This window comes from Heptranchias perlo, chromosome 20, assembly GCF_035084215.1.
Source record: "Heptranchias perlo isolate sHepPer1 chromosome 20, sHepPer1.hap1, whole genome shotgun sequence".
Lineage (NCBI taxonomy): Eukaryota > Metazoa > Chordata > Chondrichthyes > Hexanchiformes > Hexanchidae > Heptranchias > Heptranchias perlo.
The window spans coordinates 8,176,571-8,192,994 of NC_090344.1; the positions used below are offsets into that span (position 1 = coordinate 8,176,571).

Here is a 16,424-nt window from a genome sequence, read left to right on the forward strand (position 1 = left end):
ATCTTCAGGAGCTACTTTCACAGGAATAGAATTACTGCAAGCAATAATTCTACCCCTCAAGCACCAATGCTTGCACGGCAGCAGGATGCATGTGTCCAGTTGGAAACCTGACTGAAGGAACATGCAATCTGACAGAGCCGGAAGTCCAGCAGATTGATTTTTGCGGTGAGCAGATGATGTGCCTCCATCTTGAGAGTGTTTCGCCAATCCAGCTCAGAGAGGATTAAGCCTTATAAATTGGGGTGGGACTGGAGCCACTTGTATCAGAGGAAGTGGAGGGGGTTATTTCCCTTCCTTGACGAGCATTAATGATCCTGTTGCGGTTTTGCTGCAAAATTTCATTTCCCAGCGCCGAAATCACCGAACCCTGAACTAAAATTCAACGATGGTGAGATTCGGACACACAACTTTTGCAGTGATTAGAAGAAGTTCCACGTGCTACCCATGGCACCACAAATCGGCTATCGATTAGGTTATTTCACGTAACCCATATGCTGCTTTGGAACTTTTGCTGCGGTGCAGTAAGTGGTCCAAAAGCTCAGTGGGGATTCATAGCGCTCCTGAGAAATCGACAGAGCAATGGTTTGTGCAATGCATAGTCCTCTCTCTCTCTCCCATTTGCTCACTCTCGCTTTCTCTCTTGAGCTTTCACTCTCCCCGTTTATCTCAAGAGGGCTGGAAAACAAAGGGGTAGATGTTATGTTACAGCTGCACAGAGCTCTGGCGACACCCCATCTGGAGGATTGCATTCAGTTTCGGGCACCCACCTCAGGAAGGATGTGTTAACCTGGATGCTCGAGGGGCTGAATGGCTTACTCATGTTCCCAAGTTCCAATGAATGGAACAATAATTCAAATATAGAGACCCTAATGTATCAGGATGAGTGAGTGAAGAATGTTTTTTGTTTGAAGTACTGATTTCATTAATTGAATACTCCCAGTGTCATACCTCATTGCAGCCCAGTCCGGACAAACTGCTCGAACAGAGTGGCATTTTCTGTGAGGACACGAAAGACTTGTTCAGGCCATGTCAGTACCGAGTGTGGGTAGGCCTGAGCGTGAAATGGAAAAGTGAGGTGAAATACTCCCACAAGCAGCGGATGTCTCTGTTTCCATTTCCAAAATGCACGCACGCACGGGCCCATGATCCCCACTCACACTCTCCTTCCAATCTCACACACCTCGCTTTGGTTTGAAATCGTGTATGTTTTCACAATGGGATTTAATTTGAAGAAAGCAGTGCTGTAACAACCCGGGGATATTGAAGAGATGCAGTACAAGAAGATACCTTAAAGGCAAATGATAACAATGACTGTTCTCACACTGTGAGCTACAGTTAAAGGCTGACAACATTTAAAGTCTCATGCAGCAGGTCCGGGTCCAAATCTTTCACGTGGCATCTCCTTCTGCTTCTGTCACTCCTTTTCCTCCACGGAGAGTGGATTTGGAATTCCTGTGCGGCTACATTGCGCATTTTCCAGATCTGCTTCGAGCGCAATTCACTCCAGTTCATCAATTGCACACATTAGTTTGATCAAGGGGAGAGGACACCTTTTCACAGACAAGGGCTGTTCATCCTATTGTTTTTCTAGCAGAGTAGGGCAGATGATCAAAGTAACCGGATTGGGTGAACTGTCCGTACAGGTGCCTGGTGGCCTCGTGGTTATGATTCGGCGTTCACACCTCTATAATTAATTACATGAAACCAAATAAACTCGACGAAAAGAGGAATATTTCTTTAAACACCATTAACCAACCTATAACTTTCTGTTGCAGACTGAAAGAGACGCTAACGTGGTTACCGAGTGACAGTCACAAGTTTAATCATGATTTATTTTGTATGTGAAACGCTTTTCAGACTGCATTTTAGGAGACTGGTTGCACAGCTTGCTGGAGTAAAACATGCCATCATGTCGTGATCGCGGGTTTGATTGCTGTATGGGCTGATAAGGGCCTTTGTTTTGGGTTTTCGTAATTTTAAAATCCAAGCTTTACAATCAGATCCACAGACAAATTCACGGGACAATTTTATTGAATAACATCCATTGCAACTTTACCCCTGGGCCGGAGAAACAAGTCTTTCTTTTTCTTTTTCTTTCTCCGGTTTGCAGAGAAACGTTCAACTCGCGGCCTGTTCCCATTAATGATCATCAGCAACAACAGAAAGACAGAGCGGGTCTGACCGCCCCGAGATGTGGAAAAGGGATCAGTTTAGAACAAATGCATCAAATCAAATGGTCACCCGGCACCGAGAGAGGAAAAACCAAGAGGAAAAGGCAGAAGGTAACAGAGAAATAAAAACCAAATGCAGACGATATAAATATTTCCCATCGTTGATGTCTCTCTGTTCCATCCCCAATTCTTCAGTGGCGGGGATAAAATTTCACTGCAAATAAATGCGAGAATCGACACAAAGAAGAAGAAACTAAATAACCAAAAACTGCCAAACACTGGGTTACACCAGACCTTTAAGTTTTCAGTCCAATGCAACCGCGACTGAGCTGTTGGGACACCAAAGCAAATGCAATTTTTCGCCATTGTCTTGCAAGAAAATATCACCCAGCGACGCCTTGCTGTTCATTACTACACTTCATATATAAACATCACACTCATATATACCCAACCACAGTCCATAGATAAACACCACACTCATATATTCACATCCACTGTTCAAGATATAAACACCGCACTCATGCACACAACAACAGTTCATATATAAACATCGAACTTATATATACACACTCACAGTTCATAGATAAACATCGCACTCATATATACATACCCACAGTGCATATGTCAATACTGCACTCAGAGATGCACATCCACTGTTCGTATATAAACATCTCACTCATATACACTCACACACAGTTCATATTTAAACATCGCACACCTATATATACACCGACAGTTCATATATAAACATCGCACCCACATATACAAATCCACAGTCCAGATATCAACATCGCACTCATATATACATACCCACATTTCATATATAAACATCGCACGCATATATAAACACCCACAGTTCATATATAAACATTGCATTCATATACACTCACCCACAGCTCATATATAAATATCGCATTCATTGATAGTCACCCACAGCTTATATATAAAAATCGCATTTTTTTTATTCGTGCATGCGATGTGGGCGTCGCTGGCGAGGCCAGCATTTATTGCGCATCCCTAATTGGCCTTCCAGAACTGCTGCAGTCCGTGCGGTGAAGCTTCTCCCACAGTGCTGTTAGGAAGGGAGTTCCAGGATTTTGAACCAGCGACGATGAAGGAACGGCGATATATTTCCAAGTCGGGATGGTGTGTGACTTGGCGGGGAACGTGCAGGTGGTGTTGTTCCCATGTGCCTGCTGCCCTTGTCCTTCTAGGTGGTAGAGGTCGCGGGTTTGGGAGGTGCTGTCGAAGAAGCCTTGGCGAGTTGCGGCACTGCATCCTGTGGATGGTAAACACTGCAGCCACTGTGCGCCGGTGGTGAAGGGAGTGAATGTTTACGGTGGTGGATGGGGTGCCAATCAAGCGGGCTGCTTTGTCCTGGATGGTGTCGAGCTTCTTATGTGTTGTTGGAGCTGCACTCATCCAGGCGAGTGGAGAGTATTCCATCACACTCCTGACTTGTGACTTGTGGATGGTAGAAAGGCTTTGGGGGGTCAGGAGGTGAGTAACTCGCCGCAGAATATCTGACCTGCTCTTGCAGCCACAGTATTTATATGGCTGGTCCAGTTAAGTTTCTGGTCAATGGTGAGACCCAGGATGTTGATGGTGGGGGATTCGGCGATGGTAATGCCTTTGAATGTCAAGGGGAGGTGGTTGGACTGTCTCTTGTAGGAGATGGTCATTGCCTGGCCCTTGTCTGGCGCCAATGTTACTTGCCACTTATGAGCCCAAGCCTGGATGTTGCCCAGGTCTTGCTACATGCCGGCTCAGACTGCTTCGTTATTTGAGGGGTTGCGAATGGAACTGAACACTTTGCAATCATCAGCGAACATCCCCATTTCTGACCTTATGATGGAGGGAAGGTCATTGATGAAGCAGCTGAAGATGGTTGGGCCAAGGACACTGCCCTGAGGAACTCCTGCAGCAATGTCCTGGGGCTGAGATGTTTGGCCTCCAACAACCATTATTATCTTCCTTTTTGCTAAGTATGACTCCAGCCACTGGAGAGTTTTCCCCCTGATTCCCATTGACTTCAATTTTACTGGAGCTCCTTGGTGCCACACTCGCTCAAATGCTGCCTTGTTGTCAGGGGCATTCACTCTCACCTCACCTCTGGAATTCAGCTCTTTTTTCCATGTTTGGACCAAGGCTGTAATGAGGTCTGGAGCCGAGTAGCCCTGGCGAAAACCAAACAGAGCATCGGTGAGCAGGTTATTGGTGAGTAAGTGCCGCTTGATAGCACTGTCGACGACACGTTCCATCACTTTGCTGATGATTGAGAGTAGACTGATGGGGCGGTAATTGGCCGGATTGGATTTGTCCTGCTTTTTGTGGACAGGACATACCTGGGCAATTTTCCGCATTCTCAGGTAGATGCCAGTGTTGTAGCTGTGCTGGAACAGTTTGGCGAGAGGCGCAGCTCGTTCTGGAGCACAAGTCTTCAACACTACAGCCGGGATGTTGTCGGGGCCCATAGCCTTTGCTGTATCCAGTGCACTCAGCCGTTTCTTGATATCAAGTGGAGTGATTCGAATTGGCTGAAGACTGGCTTCTGTGATGGTGGAGATATCGGGAGGAGGCTGAGATGGATCATCCACTTGGCACTCCTTCCTGAAGATGGTTGCAAACGCTTCAGCCTTGTCTTTTGCACTCACGTGCTGGATTCTGCCATCATTGAGGATGGGGATGTTTACACAGCCTCCTCCTCCCGTTAGTTGTTTAATTTTCCACCACCATTCACGACTGGATGTGGCAGGACTGCAGAGCTTTGATCTGATCCGTTGGTTGTGGATTCGCTTAGCTCTGTCTATGGCATGTTGCTTCCGCTGTTTAGCATTCATGTAGTCCTGAATTGTAGCTTCACCAGGTTGGCACCTAATTTTTTGATACGCCTGATGCTGTTCCTGGCATGCTCTTATGCACTCCACATTGAACCAGGGTTGATCCCCTGGCTTGTTTATTAATGGTAGAGTGAGGAATATGCCGGGCCAAGATATTACAGATAATGCTGGAATACAATTCTGCTGCTGCTGATGGCCCACAGCACCTCATGGATGCCCAGCTTTGAGCTGCTAGACCTGTTCTGAATCTATCCCATTTAGCACGGTGGTAGTGCCACACAACACGTTGGATGGTATCCTCAGTGCGAAGACGGGACTTCGTCACTCCTACCAATACTGTCATGGACAGATGCATTTGCGACAGGTATATTGGTGACGACGAGGTCAAGCAACTTTTTCCCTCGTGTTGGTTCTCTCACCATCTGCTGCAGTTCCAGTCTGGCAGCTATGTCCTTCATGCCTCGGCCAGCTCAGTCAGCAGTGATACGACCGAGCCACTCTTGGTGATGGACATTGAAGTCCTCCAACTGGAGTACATTCTGTGCTCTTGCTACCCTCAGTGCTTCCCCCAAGTGGTGTTCAACATGGAGTGGGATTGATACATCAGCTGAGGGAGGGCGGTAGGTGGTAATCAGCAGGTGGTTTCCTTGCCCATGTTTGACCTGATGCCATGAGATTTCATGGGGTCCAGAGTCAATGTTGAGGACTCCCAGGGCCACTCACTCCTGACTGTATATCACTGCACCGCCACCTCAGGTGGGTCTGTCCTGCCGGTGGGACAGGACATACACAGGCATGGTGATGGAAGAATCTGGGACTTTGGCTGAAAGATATGATTCTGTAAGTATGGCTATGTCAGGCTGTTGCTTGACTCGTCAGTGGGACAGCTCTCCCAATTTTGGCAGAAGTCCCCAGATGTTAGTGAGGAGGACTTTGCAGGGTCGACTGGGCTTGGTTTGCCTTTGTCGTGTCCGGTGCCTAGTGGACCGATGCCGGGTGGTCCGTCCGGTTTTATTCTTATTATGACTTTTATTAGCGAGATTTTACAACTGAGTGGCTTGCTCGGCCTTTTCAGAGGGCAATGAAGAATCAACCACATTGCTGTGGCTCATTTATACTCACTCACAGTTCACATATAAACATCGCATTCATATATACTCACCCACAGTTCATATATAAACATCGCACTCATATATATACACCCACAGTTCATATATAAACATCGCTCTCATATATAAACTCATTCGGTTTATAAAGCAACAGCGCGCTCATACACCCACACCCAGTTTATAGTAGCAGATCGGTACCGATCGCCGATAGAGCTCTCAGATTCCGAGAGTCCGAAGTAGCAGCGACCGAACAAATTCTGGATCTCATCCTTAACACAGACCGGTCGATCCACCTGTAAAATTACATCGCACTTGGATATCAGGGAGGGTAATGGTTTCTGAGAATGTATCAGGGAGCCTAATGGCTTCTTAGTGGCGATCCATCGGGGCAAGGGGATCTCAGAGAGGGGAAGGGACTGTCAGAGGGTATCAGAGAGTGTAAGGGGATCTCAGAGCGGAGAAGGGATAGTCAGATGTCATCAGAAAGTGTCAGGGGGCTCAGAGAAGGGAAGGGATTGTCAGAGGGCATCGGAGAGTACATTAAGAACTGAGAGAGGGGAAGGACTGCCGAGTCTGAGAGTGTGCAAGGGGGCTCAGGGCAGATCTGTGTAAGGGGCACTCAGTGGGTATGAGAGAAGGTGAAGAACGCTGACAAGGTTGAAAGATGATCATGGACTCTCTGAGGTCAGAGACAGAGTGTATCAGAGAAGTTAAGGAGCTCAGCGAGAATCAAAGAGGGTAAGGGGGGCTCAGGATGTATCAGAGAGGCGAATGGATCCAGAGATGTCATCTTCTAAATATTACAATTTCTAACATTCAACATTTTTGATAACAGCAATAAATGAAGCCGATTGAACCGATAATCTGCCGTGTCCCATCTGGAGGGAATGAGAAGGTAGAATCGGGAGGGACTGGATATTTGGCAACGCTCAAGGTTTCATTTCACACAGCTCAGTGTTGTGTCTGTTTTTTCAACTGGATTTCATGAACTCGAGAAAAGAGGATGCAATTTGAAAATTTTATTACCCATTGTGAAAAATAGAACACAAATCGCCCAACGTGGGGCTCGAACCCACGACCCTGAGACTAAGAGTCTCATGCTCTACCGACTGAGCTAGCCGGGCTGGTTGCTAAAATTCTTCCCATTCTATCATTGTAGAGAGACAGCTGTTGGCTTTGCTGCAGGGGTTCAATTCGTTCTGCAATCTCAGGTTTTCTCCTTCTGTGCACCTGATTTTCATTCTGGAGTCAGTCTGATGCCTTTTGCACGTCATTCAGCACCACGCTGAGCTGAAAAGGAACATCGGAACAGGAGAGGGCCATTCAGCCCCTCTTCCTGCTGTCCCATTCAATTCGATCATGACGTGATCTGCAACTCAACTCTCCTTCCCCGCCTTGGACACATATCCCTTGGAACCCAAACCGAGAAATGATCTATCAATATCGGTCTTGAGAATTTGAATTGAGCCAGAATCCACATCCTTTTGGCCGAGGGAGTTCCAGCTTTCGGCCGTATTTTGTTTGCTAAAGTAATTCCTGATTTCTTGCCTGATTGGTCTGTCTCCAATTTCAAGATTAAAACCCCTCATTATGGATTCCGCCAACATAGAGAGAGATGACACAAAGATAGACAGAATTATAAGCAGTGCAGATGGAAGAATGAGATTACAGAGAGATATTACTAGATAAAGTGAATGGGCAAAACTGCGGCAAATGGATTTCAACGTAAGCAAGTGTGAGGCCGTCCACTTTGGACCTCAAAAAGATAGATCAGAAAACATATTAATGGATGTCACTCCAAAAAATTAACCTTATGACATTTTGTGTGGATTCGCTTGTTTCTGAAGTCTGCCAAACTTTTAAAAGTTACCAAAATATTGCAATAGGAACCTTATGGCCAGAACAGGGATCGAACCCGCGATCTTGGCGTTACTAACACCACGCTCTCGCCAACTGAGCGAACCGACTATGCATACACCTTAACTTTATGGGCTTGCCCACGTGTTGGGCAGTTTGTGTTTATTTTTAAACCGGCTGACGGGGTTTTTGGACGAATGTTGATGACACCACATCCCTTAAACATTGTTACTTGTTTCTGTATATACTGTCGAGGATGTAGATCAAAATTAACAAACAAAGAGCACTTTAATGTAACAAATTAAATTCCGATCAATATTATTTTACTAACAATCAACAGCCCATCCATAAAACACTGCCCCGCTATAAAACCCGTGGGCAGGACCCTGAGCTCCTGTGAAAATGATATCACCGCAACGTGATTCGATCACGCTGCGTTTTGACGTTGAGTCAGATGTCTGTCTGTCTATCTGTCTGTTTGTTTATCCGTCTGATTGGGTCTCTGCCTTATTCTCAGGCCAGGCTTTTTGTTTGCTGGCTGCAGGCCTCGCTCCCCGACTGACTGAACAACTACTGAACAGTCATTGTCAGAATCTGACTGACTGAACAGTCATTGTCAGAATCAATGCCCATTTATGGCCACATTTCTGAGTTCCTGCCTTCGCTCTGTGTCGCAGGCCTGTCTCTGTCCCTTCGGATCACAACACACCCACAAGCTTCACGACTGAACGCAGGTTTGGTCAGTCTGTCCTCGCAGGTCCTTCGGAAGCTAATGATTTTGAACTGAATTATTTTTCCTGAGTGACTTGTGAAGTTTTGTTCAGTGATATGTTTGCGAAAGAGAACGGAGGAAATAGTTAGTGTGCAACTCGACATTTCTCTACATCGGAATAGAAAACGTGATTGGATGGATAGAAGAGGTCTGAAAGGATGGCCGATCGGCCGTGGGTGGCACCGAATTCAGCAGTGGCTGCAGTGGTTCATTACCGGTAATGAAAATGAGGTAATATACTACCACAAGCTGCCGGTGAAAATCATTCAATTTCCCAAACTTGACCCACCGAATCAAATGAAGCTGCTGGGAAAGCTACAAGACAACGCCGGTCTATCCGGCATCGTTTGAAGCAACTGGCAGTTTAAAGTGGCATCTACAGCCATGCAAGTACTGCCATGTGCCGCTGCGATCGCCGAGTGGTTGAAGCGTGAAATTCAAGATCAAATGGAGTTTTCCTTCGCAGGTTTGATTTCTGCTCGCTGAATTATTGTTTAAAGATCTGTTCAATGCTCAAATGAATGAACTGGATCTAACTCACTTCATTTATCTCTCTCAGAGCATGAGAGATATTCGAGCGTGGCCGGCGCTTTTAATTGGGTGCCCAATGTACTCTTGCAAAATTCAAATACACAAGAAAGAATCTTGCCCAATCTGCAACTAAAATTCTGCTACTTTGCAGAACCACCCATTTATAAGCGACTTTATTTACATGAATCTCTCTATCTCTCCTTGTCTCTTGTCTCCATGTTATCCCCTGATGGACTTCTCAGGCTTCCTGGAACGGTAAAGGCTGATCTAACCTGCAACACCAGCAGGGAAAGGTAAAGGAAAAAAAGACTGAGACGGTCGGAAAAGCAAAGGTGCAACCCAGCTGATAAATGGGTGGCTAATGTCTCCACATTTTTGTCTCTTCGCCCTCACAGTGAAAGAAAACAGCAATGTGAGTAAAATATACTTATGGTAGCTTGTATACTCTGACGATGCCGAGACAGATGCCAATGTAGCTTCAGATTAACTAATTCTGAAAAGTATGATTTGAAAAAACAAGTCGTACATTGTAAACGAATTTAGTAAAGAGAGGCTAATATTGGTGACTGGAAATAGGTAGTGTACAACTTGATATTGCTGTACATAGGAATAGAAAACGAGATTGGGTGGACAGAAGCGGTTGGAAAGGATAGCTGATCGGCTGAAGACTATGGTGAAATTTTAGACCGGCTGCAGGGCTTTTTAGCAAGCGGCTCGTTGGTCTAGGGGTATGATTCTCGCTTTGGGCATTTTTCTCATGGAATATGCGAGAGGTCCCGCGTTCAAATCCCGGACGAGCCCTGTTATCTTACTGCTTTTTAGTGAAAAGTCACCAATTGGATTCTGACATCTTTGCAGTTGTTCGAATTGAATTATATTTGAGCTCCAGAGGACAAAGTGCAGAAGTTTCCAAGGCGCAACACACACGGAGTAAATAAAATGTCTCAAGATGATGTGGAGATTGAAGCTGAATGTGAATTTACCCCAATTTAGGCGGCCTCATTGATATTAGATGACGGGATCGAGAACCACATATCCAAGTTTGCCGATGACACAAAGATAGACAGAATTCTTAGCAGTTTGGATGGAAGAATGAGATTACAGAGAGATATCACTAGATTAAGTGAATGGGCAAAACTGCGGCAAATGGATTTCAACGTAAGCAAGTTTGAGGCCGTCCACTTTGGACCTCAAAAAGATAGATCAGAAAACATATTAATGGATGTTACTCCAAAAAATTGACCACATGACATTTTGTGTGGATTCGCTTGTTTCTCAAGTCTGCCAAACTTTTAAAAGTTAACAAAATATTGCAATAGGAACCTTATGGCCCGTACGGGGATCGAACCCGCGACCTTGGCGTTATTAGCACCACGCTCTAACCAACTGAGCTAACCGGCCATGTATACAACTTAGCTTTATGGGCTTACCCGCGTGTTGGGTAGTTTGTGTTTATTTTTACACCATCTGACAGGGTTTTACAACGAATATTGAATAAATCACATCCCTTAAACATTGTTACTTGTTTCTGTATATACTGTCGAGGATGTAGATCAAAATTATCAAACAAAGAGCACTTTAATGTAACAAATTAAATTCCGATCAATATTATTTTACCAACAATGAACAGTCCATCCATAAAACACTGCCCCGCTATAAAACCTGTGGGCAGGACCCTGAGCTACTGTGAAAATGATATCACCGCAACGTGATTCCATCACGCTGCGTTTTGACGTTGTGTCAGATGTCTGTCTGTCTATCCGTCTGATTGGGTCTCTGCCTTATTCTCAGGCCAGGCTTTTTGTTTGCTGGCTGCAGGCCTCGCTCCCCGACTGACTGAACAACTACCGGGCCGTGTGTCAGAATCAATGACTGTGACTGACTGTCTGCCCATTTATGGCCACATTTCTGAGTTCCTGCCTTTGCTCTGTGTCGCAGGCCTGTCTCTGTCCCTTAGGATCACAACACACCCACAAGCTTCACGACTGAATGCAGGTTTGGTCAGTCTGTCCTCGAAGGTCCTTCGGAAGCTAATGATTTTGAACTGAATTATTTTTCCTGAGTGACTTGTGAAGTTTGGTTCAGTGATATGTTTGCGAAAGAGAACGGAGGAAATAGTTAGTGTGCAACTCGACATTTCTCTGCATCGGAATAGAAAACGTGATTGGATGGATAGAAGAGGTCTGATAGGATGGCCGATCGTCTGTGGCTGGCACCGAATTCTGCAGTGGCTGCAGTGGTTCATTACCGGTAATGAAAATGTGGTAATATACTACCACAAGCTGCCGCTGAAAATCATTCAATTTCCCAAACTTGACCCACCGAATCAAATGAAGCTCCTGGGAAAGCTACAAGACAACGCCGGTCTATCGGGCATCGTTTGAAGCAACTGGCAGTTTAAAGTGGCATCTACAGCCATGTAAGTACTGCCATGTGCCGCTGCGATCGCCGAGTGGTTGAAGCGTTAAATTCAAGATCAAATGGAGTTTTCCTTCGCAGGTTTGATTTCTGCACGCTGAATTATTGTTTAAAGATCCGTTCAATGCTCAAATGAATGAACTGGATCTAACTCACTTCATTTATCTCTCTCTGAGCATGAGAGATACTCGAGCGTGGCCGGCGCTTTGAATTGGGTGCCCAATGTACTCTTGCAATATTCAAATACACAAGAAAGAATCTTGCCCAATCTGCAACTAAAATTCTGCTACTTTGCAGAACCACCCATTTATAAGCGACTTTATTGAGATGAATCTCACTATCTCTCCTTGTCTCTTGTCTCGATGTTGTCCCCTGATGGACTTCTCAGGCTTTCTGGAACGGTAAAGGCTGATCGAACCTGCAACACCAGCAGGGAAAGGTGAAGGAAAAAAAAGATTTGGACGGTCGGAAAAGTAAAGGTGCAACCCAGCTGATAAATTCGTAGCTAATGTCTCCACATTTTTGTCTCTTCGCCCTCACAGTGAAAGGAAACAGCAATGTGAGTAAAATATACTTATGGTAGCTTGTATACTCTGACGATGCCGAGACAGATGCCAATGCAGCTTCAGATTAACTAATTCTGAAAAGTATTATTTGAAGAAACAAGTCGTACATTGTAAACGAATTTAGTAAAGAGAGGCTAATATTGGTGACTGGAAATAGGTAGTGTGCAACTTGATATTGCTGCAAATAGGAATAGAAAACGAGATTGGGTGGACAGAAGCGGTTGGAAATGATAGCCGATCGGCTGAAGACTATGGTGAAATTTTAGACCGGCTGCAGGGCTTTCTAGCAAGCGGCTCGTTGGTCTAGGGGTATGATTCTCGCTTTGGGCGTTTTTCTAAATGAAATGCGAGAGGTCCCGGGTTCAAATCCCCGACGAGCCCTGTTATCTCACTGCTTTTTAGTGAAAAGTCACCAATTGGATTCTGACATCTTTGCAGTTGTTCGAATTGAATTATATTTGAGCTCCAGAGGACAAAGTGCAGAAGTTTCCAAGGCGCAACACACACGGAGTAAATAAAATGTCTCAAGATGATGTGGAGATTGAAGCTGAATGTGAATTTACCCCAATTTAGGCGGTCTCATTGATATTAGATGACGGGATCGAGAACCACATATCCAAGTTTGCCGATGACAAAAAGATGGACAGAATTATAAGCAGTGTGGATGGAAGAATGAGATTACAGAGAGATATTACCAGATTAAGTGAATGGGCAAAACTGCGGCAAATGGATTTCAACGTAAGCAAGTTTGAGGCCGTCCACTTTGGACCTCAAAAAGATAGATCAGAAAACATATTAATAGATGTTACTCCGAAAAATTGACCTCATGACATTTTGTGTGGATTCGCTTGTTTCTCAAGTCTGCCAAACTTTTAAAAGTTACCAAAATATTGCAATTGGAACCTTATGGCCCGTACGGGGATCGAACCCGCGACCTTGGCGTTATGAGCACCACGCTCTAATGTCTCCACATTTTTGTTTCTTCGCCCTCACAGTGAAAGGAAACAGCAATGTGAGTAAAATATACTTATGGTAGCTTGTATACTCTGACGATGCCGAGACAGATGCCAATGTAGCTTCAGATTAACTAATTCTGAAAAGTATTATTTGAAGAAACAAGTCGTACATTGTAAACGAATTTAGTAAAGAGAGGCTAATATTGGTGACTGGAAATAGGTAGTGTGCAACTTGATATTGCTGCAAATAGGAATAGAAAACGAGATTGGGTGGACAGAAGCGGTTGGAAATGATAGCCGATCGGCTGAAGACTATGGTGAAATTTTAGACCGGTTGCAGGGCTTTCTAGCAAGCGGCTCGTTGGTCTAGGGGTATGATTCTCGCTTTGGGCGTTTTTCTAATGGAATATGCGAGAGGTCCCGGGTTCAAATCCCGGACGAGCCCTGTTATCTCACTGCTTTTTAGTGAAAAGTCACCAATTGGATTCTGACATCTTTGCAGTTGTTCGAATTGAATTATATTTGAGCTCCAGAGGACAAAGTGCAGAAGTTTCCAAGGCGCAACACACACGGAGTAAATAAAATGTCTCAAGATGATGTGGAGATTGAAGCTGAATGTGAATTTACCCCAATTTAGGCGGTCTCATTGATATTAGATGACGGGATCGAGAACCACATATCCAAGTTTGCAGATGACACAAAGATGGACAGAATTATAAGCAGTGTGGATGGAAGAATGAGATGACAGAGAGATATTACTGGATTAAGTGAATGGGCAAAACTGCGGCAAATGGATTTCAACGTAAGCAAGTTTGAGGCCGTCCACTTTGGACCTCAAAAAGATAGATCAGAAAACATATTAATAGATCTTACTCCGAAAAATTGACCTCATGACATTTTGTGTGGATTCGCTTGTTTCCAAAGTCTGCCAAACTTTTAAAAGTTACCAAAATATTGCAATAGTAACCTTATGGCCCGTACGGGGATGGAACCCGCGACCTTGGCGTTATTAGCACCACGCTCTAACCAACTGAGCTAACCGGCCATGTCGACATCTTAGCTTTATGGGCTTACCCGCGTGTTGGGTAGTTTGTGTTTATTTTTACACCATCTGACAGGGTTTTACAACGAATATTGAAGAAACCACATCCCTTAAACATTGTTACTTGTTTCTGTACATACTGTCGAGGATGTAGATCAAAATTAACAAACAAAGAGCACTTTAATGTAACAAATTAAATTCCGATCAATATTATTTTACTAACAATCAACAGCCCATCCATAAAACACTGCCCCGCTATAAAACCTGTGGGCAGGACCCTGAGCTGCTGTGAAAATGATATCACCGCAACGTGATTCGATCACGCTGCGTTTTGACGTTGAGTCAGATGTCTGTCTGTCTATCTGTCTGTCTGTTTATCCGTCTGATTGGGTCTCGGCCTTATTCTCAGGCCAGGCTTTTTGTTTGCTGGCTGCAGGCCTCGCTCCCCGACTGACTGAACAACTCCCGGGCCGTGTGTCAGAATCAATGACTGTGACTGACTGTTTGCCCATTTATGGCCACGTGATTGGATGGTTAGAAGAGGTCTGAAAGGATGGCCGATCGGCTGTGGGTGGCACCGAATTCTGCAGTGGCTGCAGTGGTTCATTACCGGTAATGAAAATGAGGTAATATACTACCACAAGCTGCCGGTGAAAATCATTCAATTTCCCAAACTTGACCCACCGAATCAAATGAAGCTGCTGGGAAAGCTACAAGACAACGCCGGTCTATCGGGCATCGTTTGAAGCAACTGGCAGTTTAAAGTAGCATCGACAGCCATGCAAGTACTGCCATGTGCCGCTGCGATCGCCGAGTGGTTGAAGCGTTAAATTCAAGATCAAATGGAGTTTTCCTTCGCAGGTTTGATTTCTGCTCGCTGAATTATTGTTTAAAGATCCGTTCAATGCTCAAATGAATGAACTGGATCTAACTCACTTCATTTATCTCTCTGAGCATGAGAGATACTCGAGCGTGGCCGGCGCTTTGAATTGGGTGCCCAATGTACTCTTGCAAAATTCAAATACACAAGAAAGAATCTTGCCCAATCTGCAACTAAAATTCTGCTACTTTGCAGAACCACCCATTTATAAGCGACTTTATTTACAAGAATCTCTCTATCTCTCCTTGTCTCTTGTCTCGATGTTGTCCCCTGATGGACTTCTCAGGCTTCCTGGAACGGTAAAGGCTGATCTAACCTGCAACACCAGCAGGGAAAGGTAAAGGAAAAAAAGACTGAGACGGTCGGAAAAGTAAAGGTGCAACCCAGCTGATAAATTCGTAGCTAATGTCTCCACATTTTTGTCTCTTCGCCCTCACAGTGAAAGAAAACAGCAATGTGAGTAAAATATACTTATGGTAGCTTGAATACTCTGACGATGCCGAGACAGATGCCAATGTAGCTTCAGATTAACTAATTCTGAAAAGTATTATTTGAAAAAACAAGTCGTACATTGTAAACGAATTTAGTAAAGAGAGGCTAATATTGGTGACTGGAAATAGGTCGTGTACAACTTGATATTGCTGTATTTTGGAATAGAAAACGAGATTGGGTGGACAGAAGCGGTTGGAAAGGATAGCCGATCGGCTGAAGACTATGGTGAAATTTTAGACCGGCTGCAGGGCTTTCTAGCAAGCGGCTCGTTGGTCTAGGGGTATGATTCTCGCTTTGGGCGTTTTTCTAATGAAATATGCGAGAGGTCCCGGGTTCAAATCCCGGACGAGCCCTGTTATCTCACTGCTTTTTAGTGAAAAGTCACCAATTGGATTCTGACATCTTTGCAGTTGTTCGAATTGAATTATATTTGAGCTCCAGAGGACAAAGTGCAGAAGTTTCCAAGGCGCAACACACACGGAGTAAATAAAATGTCTCAAGATGATGTGGAGATTTAAGCTGAATGTGAATTTACCCCAATTTAGGCGGTCTCATTGATATTAGATGACGGGATCGAGAACCACATATCCAAGTTTGCCGATGACACAAAGATAGACAGAATTATAAGCAGTGTGGATGGAAGAATGAGATTACAGAGATATATCACTAGATTAAGTGAATGGGCAAAGCTGCGGCAAATGGATTTCAACGTAAGCAAGTTTGAGGCCGTCCACTTTGGACCTCAAAAAGATAGATCAGAAAACATATTAATGGATGTTACTCCAAAAAA

General features: G+C 44.7%; 5 non-coding genes across 5 annotated transcripts; 2 read left to right on the forward strand and 3 right to left on the reverse strand.

Annotated features, from left to right (window-relative positions):
* Positions 1 to 7,171: 7,171 nt before the first annotated feature.
* trnak-cuu (transfer RNA lysine (anticodon CUU)) lies at positions 7,172 to 7,244 on the reverse strand. The gene has a single exon. It is a non-coding gene; the product is annotated as a tRNA-Lys (tRNA).
* Positions 7,245 to 10,607: 3,363 nt separating this feature from the next.
* Positions 10,608 to 10,681, reverse strand: trnai-aau (transfer RNA isoleucine (anticodon AAU)). Its single transcript has one exon. It is a non-coding gene; the product is annotated as a tRNA-Ile (tRNA).
* A 2,894-nt stretch (positions 10,682 to 13,575) lies between these two features.
* Positions 13,576 to 13,665, forward strand: trnap-ugg (transfer RNA proline (anticodon UGG)). Its single transcript is given in 2 exon segments — positions 13,576 to 13,611; positions 13,630 to 13,665. It is a non-coding gene; the product is annotated as a tRNA-Pro (tRNA).
* Positions 13,666 to 14,191: 526 nt separating this feature from the next.
* Positions 14,192 to 14,265, reverse strand: trnai-aau (transfer RNA isoleucine (anticodon AAU)). The gene has a single exon. It is a non-coding gene; the product is annotated as a tRNA-Ile (tRNA).
* A 1,632-nt stretch (positions 14,266 to 15,897) lies between these two features.
* On the forward strand, positions 15,898 to 15,987 carry trnap-ugg (transfer RNA proline (anticodon UGG)). The gene is given in 2 exon segments: positions 15,898 to 15,933; positions 15,952 to 15,987. It is a non-coding gene; the product is annotated as a tRNA-Pro (tRNA).
* The last annotated feature ends 437 nt before the right edge of the window (positions 15,988 to 16,424 follow it).